Source organism: Anser brachyrhynchus, assembly GCF_964034855.1.
Source record: "Anser brachyrhynchus genome assembly, chromosome: 3".
In the NCBI taxonomy this organism is placed as follows: domain Eukaryota; kingdom Metazoa; phylum Chordata; class Aves; order Anseriformes; family Anatidae; genus Anser; species Anser brachyrhynchus.
The window spans coordinates 32,882,808-32,897,932 of NC_137696.1; the positions used below are offsets into that span (position 1 = coordinate 32,882,808).

The 15,125-nt window shown below is 38.1% G+C and overlaps 1 long non-coding RNA gene across 2 annotated transcripts in view; it reads right to left on the reverse strand.

The window, feature by feature from the left end:
- LOC308192024 overlaps positions 1-6,478 on the reverse strand; it is a 56,093-nt gene extending 49,615 nt beyond the window's left edge. For both annotated transcript variants that reach the window (XR_013948491.1, XR_013948492.1), the window contains exons 1-2: positions 6,272-6,478; positions 1,432-1,532 (exon numbers count right to left, since the gene is read on the reverse strand). This is a non-coding gene — a long non-coding RNA (uncharacterized lncRNA). The remainder of the gene's footprint in view (positions 1-1,431; positions 1,533-6,271) is intronic.
- Between the last annotated feature and the right edge of the window lie 8,647 nt (positions 6,479-15,125).

The following is a 15,125-nucleotide window of genomic DNA, read 5'->3' on the forward strand; positions in this document are numbered from 1 at the left end:
GGAAATCATTACATCCGATATGCCATGTCAAACAACAATAGTATTTGTGCTAATCGCATTCTAGAACACTGCTATCATAGCTGATTTTGCTATAAAATAGAAAACAATAAACAATAAATTCTGCTGACCCATCCCAAACTGTGCTGTTTAATCACCTCGGTTTGAAATCAGTGTTGGCTCAGACAGTAATCTAATAGGCTAATTCCAACAGCTTCTCTACCATTACTATTTGAGAAATCAATATTGAAGCTAAATCAGGGTCTGATCAAGAACTCTGCAGTAATGACAACCTGATATCCACCCAGCCATCAAACATTGTGTCTTGCTTAAATTAACCTGTTGCATTCGCAGATATATAGGTCAAAGCTACAGCTTTTGGACTTCTAAGAGCTCAGCGCTGGGGACTCCCAGCAAGTAGCTGCTTCAGCTCTTGGTGATCTGCTAGTGGCTGAGACCTTTGGCTCTGGGTTTTGCTGGGGACAGCACTCTGAAAATCTGTCTGAGACGTATGAGAACCTCTGAGATCATGTCCTCCTGAGCATCCCCTGAACAGTATTGGGTTCTATTTCTAGGGCACCCCAGTGCTGGTTATCCATCACTTGATATGTTCCCTTCCCAATTCACCTGGGAGACTTCCCTCCCTGGCACTGCTCTCCCCCAGAGGATATCCCCATCCCTGCTTGCCCACCCCAGAGGGCACCACTCTTCCTGCCTACCCCATACGGCTCAGACTGTGCTGTTGCCAGCCCAGGCAGTAAATGTACAAATACCATTAATAGTCAGTGTGATGCAGGCTCCAAATCCTTTGCAAATGTCACCCATAATCTCCGGATAAGGGCAGCATAGAAAGCAGTCTGACTACAAAGCCAGCAAGGAGCAAACTAGTGTGTAAATATCAGTAAAAAAACATGCTGTATGGTTGCTCATGAAAATTGGCAGCTAGTGAATTAATCAAAGCAAATCCATTGAGCAAGAGGTAGGAATCAGATGATCTTTAGAAATGATTAGAACCAGAAGAGGTTTAGCTCTGAAGATCATAACTTCTACTTCATAACTGAAGAATGGCTTGTGAGACAACCTAAGCCTATTTGTCTGTTTTCCTAATTAGATCCCCCAATCTTATAAAAGATTCTATCTCTGACAGAAAACATTGTATATAAAATTAAAAAATGCATTTTGTTCCTGCACAGATAATCTCCAAAGTGATTAAACCTTTGTGAAGTTAATAACACCATTCATACAAGATTAAGTTTCTAAGACCTTAATTATTCAAGATACCAAAATATCATGCACTTTGTTAGCTCTTATAGCAAACATACAACTGCAGTATCTCAGCATAATGACTTTATTTGGCATTCTTATTTTCCAGAAGATTTTTTTTTTTTCATGGCCATTTCCTATAAACAGATATATTATAAGTAACATACTTACACTTCAGGAATGTCTTCATTTTTATCCTGGCATTCACATCTGTCCTTGTTTAATGCTCTGCTGGTGGTCTGGCTCCATGGTATGCCCACTGCAATGTTCATCTTAAACAATATTTACATTGATTAGGGTTCCCAGTGCACTAGAGACACTTATTAGAAAATGAATACAATATCCTGGGATAACAGTGAACATATCTAAGTGGTTTCTTTCTGAACCTCTATTAATATATTAAGTGTATAAACAATTGACTGCCAAAATGATAATCTGACAGAGAAAAACACTGTGCAAATATATAACATAAAAACTTCTGTGTGTAAAGTATGCAGCTGATAAACATGCAAGGAAAGGGCACACTGATACATTTTTTTTCTGATTGTAGTAGTATCTGCCACAATTCTGAACACTTTCTTTTATGCATATGCACAATAAGACCCTGTTCTGCCACTGAAACTTTGTAAGCTTAATAAATAAAATGTAACATTGGAGTAGGAAAGCATATTCGTACAGACAAAACTACATCAGGATTAAATGTTTTGCCTTCATCACCTAATATGCTGGTGGTAAAACCAAATTTGAACCCTTACTCTTCAATGGTGAGGAGTCATTAACATCACTCACCTAAATAAAATAAATAGCGCTGATTACAAATTAGTCATGTGAACAAAATTATGTCTGTGCTATTGCTTTCCTCAATGTGGGCACCGTACACTAGCTCTGAGTACTTTATATCTGACGTAAATAGCCATAGAGGGGAGTCTACACTGTGATAACCATTTTCTCTTTGTGTCTGGTTACTAAAAGTGATCAGCTAGTGGCTAATCACTTCTTAAACTGCTATACCTGCCTGGGCTGTGACCCCATTGTCTTCTGTGCATTGGCAACACGTGCTTCTCAATTTATTCAGCTACCTTAAGTCAATTAACATGAGTCCAAGTTCTAATTGTGAAGGTGGTTTGAAATATTTGCTGAAATTAGACATCAAAACCCATGCTTGATTACTCCATTGTTGTTAACTTGTTATGAATAAGTATGAGGGTTACAGAGTGTCCTGACTCCAGTAGTTTGTTAACACAAGTGAAGAAAATATCCTTTCCTAGAGAAGATGCACCAGCGATGGTCTGCTGCTTTGGGCAGGGAAAACATAAACACACTATAGAGAACGTCTGTGAAGATGTATGTCCACCCTTAGCTCTGACATCTCCTTAATATTCAAGATATAATACCCTTGCTTTTTCTTCTAAAGACATTAAGGTTTGGACTTAATTCTATTAAACAGTTTGAAGGACGAGAAGAGCCTGAAGCATGTTGTCTCTGTGGGATGGCTGAGTCCAAACTGGGTACTGCATTTTGTTCTGGATGGGAAAATGTCTGTAGAAGTCTAATGGTCTTTTCTGATTGCAAGGGCCTCAGCTACTAAATTTGGTAATATTCCAGCTAAGTGGTGCTATGTAGGGTTATGAAAGCAGGCTAAGACAAGGCATAGGGTAGCTTGGGCAAATTGCTTGAAGAGTTTCACTATGGGACACCAGGCCTTCAGTTTGGGATGGCATTCACCACTAGACAATAGAGAGCACAGAAGCAGTAAGGGGAATAGCACAGATAGGAAGGATGTTTAAGCCTGAACAACTGCTTTTTTTGCTCTCCTGAAATAGAGCATTTTCATATCTACCAACAAAAATGTCTTAAAAGTCCAAAGTTTTGATTATTAGTAGTAAGTCTATATTTACCAGAAAGGTAGGGTGCTCTCTGTAAATGTTAAGAAACATTTGTTGTGAGACATATTTGGATGTTCAGGAATACTCAGAACACAAGAAGAGCAGCAAGCTGTGAGGAATCAGGAAGAAGGGAAGGCAAATAAGAGGGTATTATAAAGCTTGGCATTTATCAGTGAGTTTTCTCTCGTAGCATCAGCTTCTGTCTCCAGCTGCAGTCTCCAACCAGCAAGACAGCTGGAGGACAGCATGACAAGGACCACCTGTGTCTTGCTGATATTCCACGTAGCAAAGGGACTTCGTGTCCATGCTTAACTGGGCAGCCCAAAGAGCAGACACCTCCTTGGTATGAATTCACAGCCATGCATTGTGCAGGGTCTAAGAGGAAAGGCCGAAACCATGAAGTCTGACCCCTCACTCCAACCCTCTCTCAAGTTACACACATGTCCCCAGTGCTCCTTGCCATAGATGCCGAAGAGCTCCGATAGCTTTAAAATGGACGTAGAGGAAGGAGCTAAGCCATTAGTGCAGCTTAGGAATCATTTGGGAGAAATGCTGGCTGGCCTTATCTAGAAGTGGTGATAAGTGGTGGCAATCTTTTATCACCTTTCTCCAGCTTGGAATAGTAGTTTATGTCTTTTTATGAAAATTTACTGGTGGAGATATTCCATAGGATCTTACTCCCTTTAAAAGAGAGATTTTCTTTCCATCTTTCTCCCTGGTTTAAAAATGACTTGGGGTGCTCAGAAAAGGTATTGTGGTTAATGTTAGCTGAGATTCATGACAACAGAAAACACAGAATCTTAATTCCTTTATAAGTGCTTACAAATTTGGGCATTTTATACATGCAGTCTTTGTGTATATATGCATATACCTGTTCAAGCCCACACACAAACATATCAATATATAATTCTCTTAGCAAAAGCCTTATGCTGATTTATTAGCTGAGGAGTAACAGACATTTCTTAAAACATTATTAATACTGATGGAAAGGAAGGCACTTCTTTTTCAGAAAAAAATATTAATAAATAATAATAATAATAATAATAATAAACTGAAAAAATACCTGAAGAAAAAAAAGCCCCCCTTTGGAATTAAATGGCTTTCAAGTATTTTGTAAAACAGAACACTCTCAATTTCTGAATCATGTATTTATCACCTGAATATTCCCAAAAACCTGGGGATGGGAAAGAGCAGTCATTAAATGCTGTGAACCAAAAGAAAGTTTACATGTACAAAATGTCACTTTACTGCAGTGTATGAGTAAGAAAACATCTGTCTAAATAAGTGATTGATTCTGACATATGTGAAGTAGGTATAAGCAAATAAAAAGTGATCCCTCTAAATCTTGTTTTGCAACATTGGTTAAATGTGTAAAATAATGCAAGCTATATATTTAAGATGGAACCCAAAATAAAATATGGTTATGTTCAATCCATCTGTGAAATATGAGATCTACTGCCACTTTTTTTTGTATCCTAGAAGTTCCCCAGGACGGTTTTATGAACTCTTACCAGTTTATTTTTTAATATTAGAAGATGGAAAAAGGCCTCCTTCTGTTTCACTGTTCTCTACCAGTGAATCATGGGTCCCTTGTTACTCTGTGAGGAAAGTTATTTTAGTAATTCTGGAAATAAACCTACTGCTGAGTCAGCATCACAGCTGAAAATGACAAGTTTCATATTAAGAAACACATTAGAAATAATAACTAATGGTGTATCTCTTAGCCTCCCCCGTTAAAATTAGCTGGTGTGTCAGGAGCTGATTTAGCAAGTGCCATACATACTGGACATGAGAAATACATCTTGTGCATTGTCGGCATGAAAAATCAGGTTCGTTTAATAAGAAAGAGGATAAAAGAAATAGAGCTAAAATGCAGAGTTCTAATGGAAGCAGCGCTAAATATTTTACTCACAAAGGCACTCTGCTACGAAATGTTGAAATGTGACCCTAAAGCAGACCAATATGAAAAGACTGTTGTTTTCAGTCTTCACTGTTAGGTGATTTTCAAATAAGCAGTTTTAATAGCATTTCTAAATCAGTGTATTCTTACAGATAAACCAGTGGGATTTGGTTACTCTGTTTATCTGGAATTCTAGCTTTTATGGAGAAAATAATTGGAGACAAAACATTTGCCAGCAATCAATCTTTTCTTTCTGATTTGTTAAACATGTCCATATGTAGTTATTGCTTGTATTCAGAAGATTGGTAGCAGTTTTAGAGTAGAAATATGTTACTATTGCAAATTCAGGTAGTCCTCTGGCAGTTGTACGGGGAAGCCTTTGCAATTTTTTTTTTTTTTTGTAGAGGGAGCTCAGTAAATTACTGCTACTTATACTTTAATATTGAACAACATTTTATGGCATATTTTTTAGTCTGTCAGGGAAATGCAGTCAATTTTTCAAACAGTACCCACTACCTTGCCGCAGACAAAAAAGCTGCCCTGCCCTTTCCCTCTCTATCCTGGGGCCTGATTCTCTTAGGCAGGCTGTCCATAACTCACCTCCACAGCCACAACAGCATCTCCCCTTTGTTTGCTTTGAAATATGAAACAATTTTTGCCAGTGCTTTGTCCTCAGAAGACCCAAAGTCGTTTGAAATAAATGGGATTCCTAAGATTGATTTCAGTTAAATTTGAGCGTGGGTCTGCTCAGAAAGAAAAAAGCAGTCTCTGACAGGCAGAATTTCTTAAAATATTGCAGTTCTCTGTCAATAACTTAGGAAAATGCTCCATGCTTGCATGAAGTCTCTCCTGACTGTGCAGAAGCTAATCCCTGAAGTTTTTCACTGTATTTTTTGTCTGTTTTCTACATTTAAACACCTCCCTGAAAACTGGACTCAAGGCTTACTGAAGCCTTCTACAAATCCATAAATATTTCCCGCTAGTAATAACACAGTACTAAATAGGGTAATAATTCTACATTGAAAAGTGTCATTCTGACATTACGCACATTTTAAAATACAAATTTTTTGCAGAGAAGAAGAAACCATTAGTATTAATATGATGTTCTTGTTAAATAATTTTACACAGGAATATCAAGAACCACAGTTTTATAAACCTTAATATTAATATTCCCTAGGACTTGTTACTAGCAAGTGTTGCTAAAAAAGATAATGAAAAAACTTACTGTAAAACTCTGAGTTCTTTTTCTTTTCTTCCCCTCTCTCACTGTAGCATAAATACACAGTGAAAAGTCAGAATCGTACAGAAGAAAAATATTCCAAGACACTGTAAAAGTGCCTTTCCCTTCCCCACAGCCCAAGGGAACACTGACTATTTCAATAATCAGTGCAAACTTTTTGGTTATGATTTCTGTTTCCTTTCCCTGTCTCTCCCTCCCTCTCAATTTTTTTTCCACCATCATATGGGTATTACTGTTTTCTCAATAAAGGAAGTAGAAGAGCTGCATGACAGCATTTATTTTAAGAAAACACAAAGCATGTATTAAAATGAGAGGTAATTTAAAAAGAAAATATTGAGCAGGAATTATAATCTTAAGAGAGTGGTAGAACGATGACAAATAATACAGGAGAACAAATTCTAAATACTGCATTTTTGCTCAGCATGAAATCAGCACCTATAGAGAACAAATTCCATGCATTTTACCTTCATCCCAGCTTCACTGGGGATCAGTGTTCAGACACGAATAACCATGGATTATCATCAGTATAATGGAATCCTGCAATTTACCAAAAGGAGCAGAAAAAATGGACTTTCGCTAGAACTTTCATACTTTTCAGTCAGCCTTCACTAATCAGACATATGGACTATGTTAGCACTTCAGGTTACTGGCCCAAAGTCAATCCTGAAAATTAATTTCCCAGAAATATAGAAATTGCCATTTTTCACACCTTGGGTAGGGAAGGCCAAAACAAGTAAAACTAAAAGTATCTAAATACTAGTTTTGAATTCATTGATTTCCTCTAGAAAAGCAGCTGAATAAGGATGACAGAAAATTTTGTACACCGAGGCATGTCACCTATCACAAATCTGGTTATAATTATGGATTTCAAAACAGTGTCTAATAAGCTAAGGTCCAGACAGCAGCACACAGTAGTGGAACATGTCCAATATTCATTAAAGATGCACAATATAGAAGTCCAGAGTTTAAAGACAGTTTCAGACACAATTTTCCCACTTGTCTCAGGACTAAGGTAGAATAGCAAAAACAGAGGTAATAAAACGTGGTCAACCTCAATCACTTGGCGTGAATTCTTGGCAATAGTAAAATAAAGAGACCACAGCTTAGCTCTGAGAATGAACTTGCAACACCCTGAATTTTGCATCCTTTTCTTTCTGTGACTGTTTTTGTTGGATCAAAGAAATCATCCATTTGCCCATATTTTTGAAGATGACACACCAAAACCTTCTCCACCATATAAATATACTTAAATACACTGCAATCTCTGGGAAATAGAAAAATTCTGCTTGTTAAAAATTTAGATTCGCTAATTATCACAACAACTAGAAAGAGATACTGATATTCAGTAAAGATGGAAGAAGAATTACCACACTGAAGAACAAAACTATGATTCTTGGCTTTTCTGCTACCGGTTTTGGGCTCATATGAGAACACCTCTGGCTAGGCTGACTACAAGGTCTGGACCTGAAAACCCTGGATTTAAAATCAAGATCCTCAGCTACTTGAGGCAAAAGGTGAAGCCCATTAATAAAGAGACAGAGCAGACTCGTAAAACTCCATATGTGCTATTGCCATAAGGGGGGGAATGTGTCCCAGTGCCAGGGTTGGAAATATCTAGGTTAACTGTCCAGCCTGTATTTGCCAAAATGAGAACTGAAAGTACAGTGTATAAATACATGTATACCTAATAATCCAAACAAGCTTTTACCTTCAGATTGCATATTTGCAATAACTCACACAAATGACAGTTTAATTTACAGTAATAAAGTCATATGAATTTGCTATTACATAGTCTTTCTCAAAAAGAAAAAAAAAAGGCATCTTGGACTTGGTAAACATTTCCACCAAATGTTGCTTTTGCATAGGGAAACAACAACAACAACAAAACAATAGCAAAAAGCACACAAAACCCCTTGTTTTAACAGTCATTTTCTGGCAAAAAGTTCTTCTGCAAAAGTATCTCTCATTGGAAAATGCCGCATTTAATGCCTAAGAAAAAAAAGGAAGAAAAAAAAAGGTGACTGTTAAGGAAACTGATGTCCTTCTATTAAGCTATTATAAATCTATGTTCCAAATAACAGTAAGGAGATTGTGGCTTTAAAAGAACAAGTTTCATTGTTTGGCTTCAGCACAACAATGAAAGGGATGCAGAGGGCAAAATCTCTGGATCATATACCAAAATAAATACTTTAAATCTACTACACACACACAGAGGATAGTTAAAGCATAACACTGCCTAACCTAATATAAAATTTTTGCTACAGCTGAATCTGTTGGAAATAAAAATATAATCACCATGCTTATAATAAGTATTTTAAATTTAGTCAGAAATATTTATCCTATTTTGGGCTTCTAAAGGTGCACAGGCACTCTGCATTTTTGCTCAAAATGCTCAAAAGCAGGACAGTATGTCAATATGTAAACAGTCCTGTGACATGATGGTACTACTCTTGAACTTAAACACCAAAGGCCTTATCCATAAAGCACCACACAGGGCTGAGCACAGAGGCGATGCTGATGGCAAGGTGCTGAGAGAATCACTCAGCGCCTCGAGGGATCAGATTGCGATACAGTGCAACGGGCACAGCGGGGCAGAAGGCAGTGAGAATTAGATTTGCCACCAAAAAAAAAAAAAGAGAGAGCTAGATGTGACTCACTTTGCCTGAGGTTTAGAAATATTTCAAGGAAATAAAGCCATTTGGGTCCTCAGTAAGCTAGTTTAGGCAACTAAAATATTGCTACCATGGCAATATCTTGAGCTTTTTCTCTCAAAAACAGATCAGAATTTTGGTCAGTTTTCTGGAGCAAAGCATAAAATCTGTCCAAGTAGATTATTTCCCCTGTCCTCTCTGTTGCACAACAACTTCCTTCTTCATGCACTCAGACATGCCAGGGTCCTGGGCTTGCAGGGACGACTGGAGCCACCAGCCTCCCGCTGTGCGCCTGGCCGGCTCAGCCCTCGCGTGACAAGGGTGCATGGGGATTTGCCAATTTGCTCGCTTTGACCAGATGAATATCTCAATTGGTAATTCTCACTGAACAGTTAGAGAAACATGTACCCACAGCTGAGAACAGATTTTTTTTTTTTTCCTTTGGGTCAGGGAGGCTAAAACAAAGGAGAGAGAGAGAGATGGAGAGGCAGCTCAGTGTTTGCAATTACCATCATGCGGGAACTTATTGCTAGCATAACTCCCAATTTTAAAATGCATAGCTTGTTTTTTAACTGCTAGTGAGGTTTTCCTCAAACTGAAAGGAAAATTCATGGTTCTCTTCCAGTAAAAACTGCTTCTTCTGTCCCTTACCCCTGCTCTCTGGAGGTGTCTCTGGTCTGAGGTGGCAGCAGCCTGTCCTTTCTGTGCATGCAGCTCCTCAGGCATCTGCTCCTCTCTCCTACCACTGACACACAAGACTGAACTACTGTATGGGAAGGCAGGGTGTTCGCTTTCAAACAGGAAGAAAATAGGACAGAGTCCGCCTGGGGTGCAAATTTAACTACTACTAATCGTACTCTTGTACGATTGAGCATGACTATGTACCATCCTCATTTTCCCTCAATAATATGACACAGGAGAAGGATGGTGAATACATTCATGCCTGGAATAAATATAAGCAGCACTGTGCTAAAGGGCAAAGAGTGCTTCGTTTCAGAGGGAGGTCAGACTATGGCTACCCCAAGAAGTCACAAGGAACGACTAAAAATAACTGCCAGAAGTGGATTCCTCGTTTGCTGTGTACCAATTAAGTGAGACCCAGCATGGCCTAGGTCATGTATAGATGGTGGTGAATGTAAACGCAGCCTGGCTCTCGCATTACCCCCTTCTAAACTAGCTGAGAAGATAGGCAGACCCTCCCAGCTGTTTCCGTGCATATGCCTCGGTTCACTCTTGCTGCTACAGATTGATGCTTCCAGCAAGTGCTGGTACGGGGATGGATGGCATCCAGAATGACTAATAACAAATAGCATATGGCAGAACTAGGCTTAGCGATCGAACATCTGTTGCACTGCCTGTTATTAAAACTTCTCTCATCTGTGTGGCTAGTAACCCAAACCAATAAATACCATCTTCACAGGTTCTACCTGAGGATATCCCATATCCTCTTGGTTTTGTCACAACTAATTTTGTTCAGTGCAAAAGATGAGAATAAATTTCATCTTGAGGCATTTAAAAACATCAAAAAAATCTCTCTCAGAGCTGTTTGAACAAACTATAGCGAACAAAAACTTTTCTTTAAACTTATTGCTGTCTCAAAGGTTTAAATGACTGTCCTCTTCCACACCCCAAGAGCCAAAGTTTTGTGGTCATCACAGTAAGGAGATGGACATAAACTAAAAATTAACTCATATTCTGAAAAAATTAATACATGTTCATCTCATTGTACAGCCTCCCTTACAGTATGGTAGAGGTCACTGCAACTGTACCTAACAAAGGAACTGTATCTGAAAGAAGCAAGAAGCATTACATCTATTGAATGTTAAAGATTTTTTTTTTCTCAGATCATTTTTCTTCAGACAGAAGTGGAACTGCAAGTGCAGATGTGTAAAACTAGAAAATCAGCTGATGAAGCAGAATGTCCACTTTGTGAAAGATTCACTGGGTGAGGACATGAAATATAGTGGGTGGCCCCATGCAAGTGGAGATTAAACCATGTATCACAACTAACACGTTGACCATCAAAAGGTATCCAAAGAACGGCATTGTGACTGGATGATCTAAGTTACTCCCTTTCAGCCGAGAGATGCAAATAGTTGCCAACAAAAATGTTAGGATTTGACAAGACTTGGCAAATTGCTTGGATATAAATTCATGTTTTGTGAGTTATAAGGCCTTCCAGGAGATGTGACAAATCCTGAAAAAGGATGGAAAAGCATGCACAGCCCACAGAAACTTACTCCCTTTTCATGGACCTGCCAAAAGAAAGGAAATGTGAAAAAAAAAGTGCACAAGAGACTTGCCAGTGCCAGACTTACCATTTCATTTAATAAGAACACCTCATAAAAAGTTGAAAAAAAAATAATGATTGTAATATAGTGTATGCATATTATAAATAGTGACTAGTTCAGAAAGCAAAAGCATTAAGTTTTTGCACCAGGGACAGAGAAGCTATTGAGACTGGGATCAAATGTCCTAACCCAAGGAGCCATACCCAACAAAAATAACATTTCTAGTACTGGTTATCTGTAGCGTGTATGATTTTTCAACTTCACTATCTTTTGAAACACTGACAATTGTTCATATTCCAAATGTTACAGGTAATGGTAGAAGCCATTGACTGCCACTGTCTTGACTCCTCCCAAAGTGAATGAAAGCTGGAGGTATGTATACAAAGAAGAATTAGACTCTTTCCAAGAAAGGAGGAGCAAAAAAATTACACTCAGGTATGTCAGGTGATAGGTATTGTCTTTCATCTGATCAGCCATGCTTCAAAACAAGCAGGGGTGGGAAAGCAGGAAGCAATCCTTTGCAAAACATGACCCAGCAGAGAAAGCAGCTATTCGTGGAGGCTGCCTGTGACCTGCCTGAAGCTTTAAAGCACAACTAAACCCTTAGAAGCCCTTCCAGACTCCCTTTGTGGGTCTTACACTAGTGGCTTTTACAGGACTTCACCCTCTGGTGGTGGTGTCAATGATGAAGCAGGCAGGTGACAAGGGTTACAAAAAGGCACTTTTGAAGAGCTGTCCAAGAAAAAGGGAAAGATGGCATTAATGTATGGATGTGGGAGTAGCGAGACAGCCCTAAGGGCTGAATGCCCCAATAAGATGTGTCTGAACACATTCAGAAAAACTTTGGGTGGGCTGAGCTCACTTATTAGGCTATGGAAAAGGCTCACAACACAAACAGGGCACAGCTTGCTCACTGGAAATTTAAATCTGAGAATATGCAGCATGGTGCAATTCTTCCATGGCAAGATGTAGGGGATTGTAGGGGATGTAGTATTGGATTAAAAACATTTCTAGCAGCCTCCGCCACACTAAGCAAAATTTCTTTGGGGCTAAACTGCAGAGGAATGTGTCTTAAATGATAAACAAATGCAAAGAAACCCTTCAAAACTGATCATGTGCAATATTTATTAGCAGAGATTCTGCATTTTAAAAGATCTTAGGTAAAATGGAACTAATTGCTCCAAAACTTTTCCTTCCTTTGCTTTTTTAAATGTGTCTCCTTTAATTTCCTGGGATAAAATGGGATGTTTAGAATATAAGGTTGCTCATAATTAAGCATTCTAGCATACAAAGTGATGGAATTTGTTTTAAAATATTGCCCTCTGTGGCTGCCTCATGGGATACACATCTTGTCTTCCAGAAGGTAAGAGAATGTAGCAGTTGTGCAGATATGATTGGATTAGTGGATTTTATTATGTGGATGTCTGTACTAATTTTCCATTTTGATATGCATCATTTCTCTGCTCTCTGATGACTGAGACCTTTAATAATATTTTCTGGAATGCAGTGACATCTGAATGGGCCCCCAAGCAGAAGTTTAAATTGGTCATTTCAAGCACACAATCTTTCACACAGTTAAATCTTCTTGTAACACAGCCAAAACATTCATGGCACCGCCTTCACCCAATGCCATCCATCCTCACCCAGTTACATCATTTGCTAACAACTCTTACTTATTCTTCTTAGCCCAGGTGTGTAGCTTAACATCTCCCTTCCTTTTGATGCTGCCTTTCCAAAGATGTTCTTCACATTTCAGGGTGACACATGAGAATGTCAGTGTCCAAAGTAACCACATACAATCATCCTAAAATCTGTTCAGCCTTTTCTTTATTCACCACTGCAGAACTAGATCCAAATAAACAAAAAACTCTCCATAAATTAAGTTTTCAAAAATCCTCACAAAAATATATCAGATTCCCTTCAGTTTGCCAAGACTGAATTTCCTATACCAAATGCAGTCACTCCCTGCTTACTCTCTAAAAACATAAATACTCACCATCACTCAGCTTGCAGCTTACTATGCCCAGTTGCATGGAACAGTTGCCCTCTCATGTCCTCCACTCTTCTCCCCCAAAAGTGCTGTACATATTTTTATATATAAATATATGCATATGTGTAATAAATATGCACATATATATACAGAGAGAAAAATCTTGAAAATTACCTACTTGCTAATGTAACTGTAGATTTACTAGCAGAGATACAGAACTAACATTTGAGAATCTTTCCCTTGATTTGTTATTAGCACAAACTGGTTTGCTGTACTTTTAAGAAATATGCAGTGCCCTCACTTGCTGTCCTAACACCTTCATTTACACTTTGCATTTTCTGAGCAAGACATATTTTTGCTTAAAGAATGTGTTCTTTCCTGCCCAAATATGCATCAACATTCACTTGTACAGTCACACATAAACAGCTCACAAGGATATTTGATCCAAGTATAAGCTCCAGAGTAATTGTCTTCTGGCGTTAATTTGGTTTTTGGTCAATAATCAGTAAAACACAAATAGTGATAGATGTCATCAGAGTTCAAAAAATGTCACCCCTTCAGCTGATATGTCAGTAGTATTGAGAGCCATGCTTCCTGCTGGTTGCCAGTCTTATCATCAGTGATTTTCCATACCCTTCTTTTGATCTGCTCTACTCACAGAACAGAGTATAGAATATACCAAGGTAACAAAAACATGGCATATAATCAGTTCTACTGTGTAAAGACTTAGCAATTTGAGAACCAGCACTTAGACTTATTTTGGTTACTTCTGTTTCTTTCTATTCTGTCTCCAGGGTTTTAAATAATGTACGCGTGGACTGCAGAAGAATCTGACTTCTCTCTCTCCTAAATCATATCCTGTCTTAGAGCTGGCAGGAAACCTCTCAGAGAAAAAAAAAAACAAAGTACAAATTTTTAATCTTAGCCCAGTACAATTCAGTACACAGCGGCACAGTTCTCATACTGTTCTCCAAAATGCAATTTTCTCATTATTTTCAAAGTGAAAATAAAAATTTTTATTAAGTTCTTCTCAGAAGCATAACTGAGATGAAAATGTGCCATTAACCTTTCAAAGTATAGTCTCTTTTTATTGTTGAGATAGGCTCAAACCATAGCATGTATTGCCAATCCCAAAACTGTCGATATTCCCATTTTAGAAAATTTAGTTCCAAGCAATAGTCCAAGTCAATATGGACAATCTAATCATTTTGTTTCAATCTGAACTCCAATATTGGATGTTCTGATGAGCCTCCCTTAACAACAGCACATCAGACATAATTTTAATATTAGAACTGACCCTTTCCTGAAAACAAAAAGACATTTTTATTGTTAAGTCTGTAAAACTGCTATGTATAAAACAGCATAAGAAATTTCCCATTACTCTGTGGAAGGGGCTATAGCAGTCTATAGTCTACTGGCTAGAAATTGTCAGCTGTGGATTTTGGACAGGTGATGAATTGCTATGGGGACAGAACTGCTGCTGGGAGAGCTTCAAAGGAAAATTATCATTTGATATGGTGAAAAAGGTGTCGTTTGAGCATGACTCCTAGGTGATCCACCTCAGAACTGGATTACATCACCCTCTTTGCTTTTTATTCCACATATGGTGATGAAGAGGAAAGGAAGAAAGGAAGAAAACAGGAGGAAAAAGTTGTTGATGTCATGTAGACTTTTCAGTCTGATTCTCAAAAATACTTAAAATTGTCATTGATTTGCTTAATTCTATACAGCTAAACAGTGAAATTTGGTGAAACCAACAAGCTATCTGCACAGTTTTCTTTAACCCTTCCCAAGATATGTGAATCATTTCATGCTTTTGTTCTCAAATATACCACTTAACTTGTCTAAATAAACAGGATTTCTCATGGTTCTGGCTATGGCATGGTTAGATAAAATGAAGGGATATT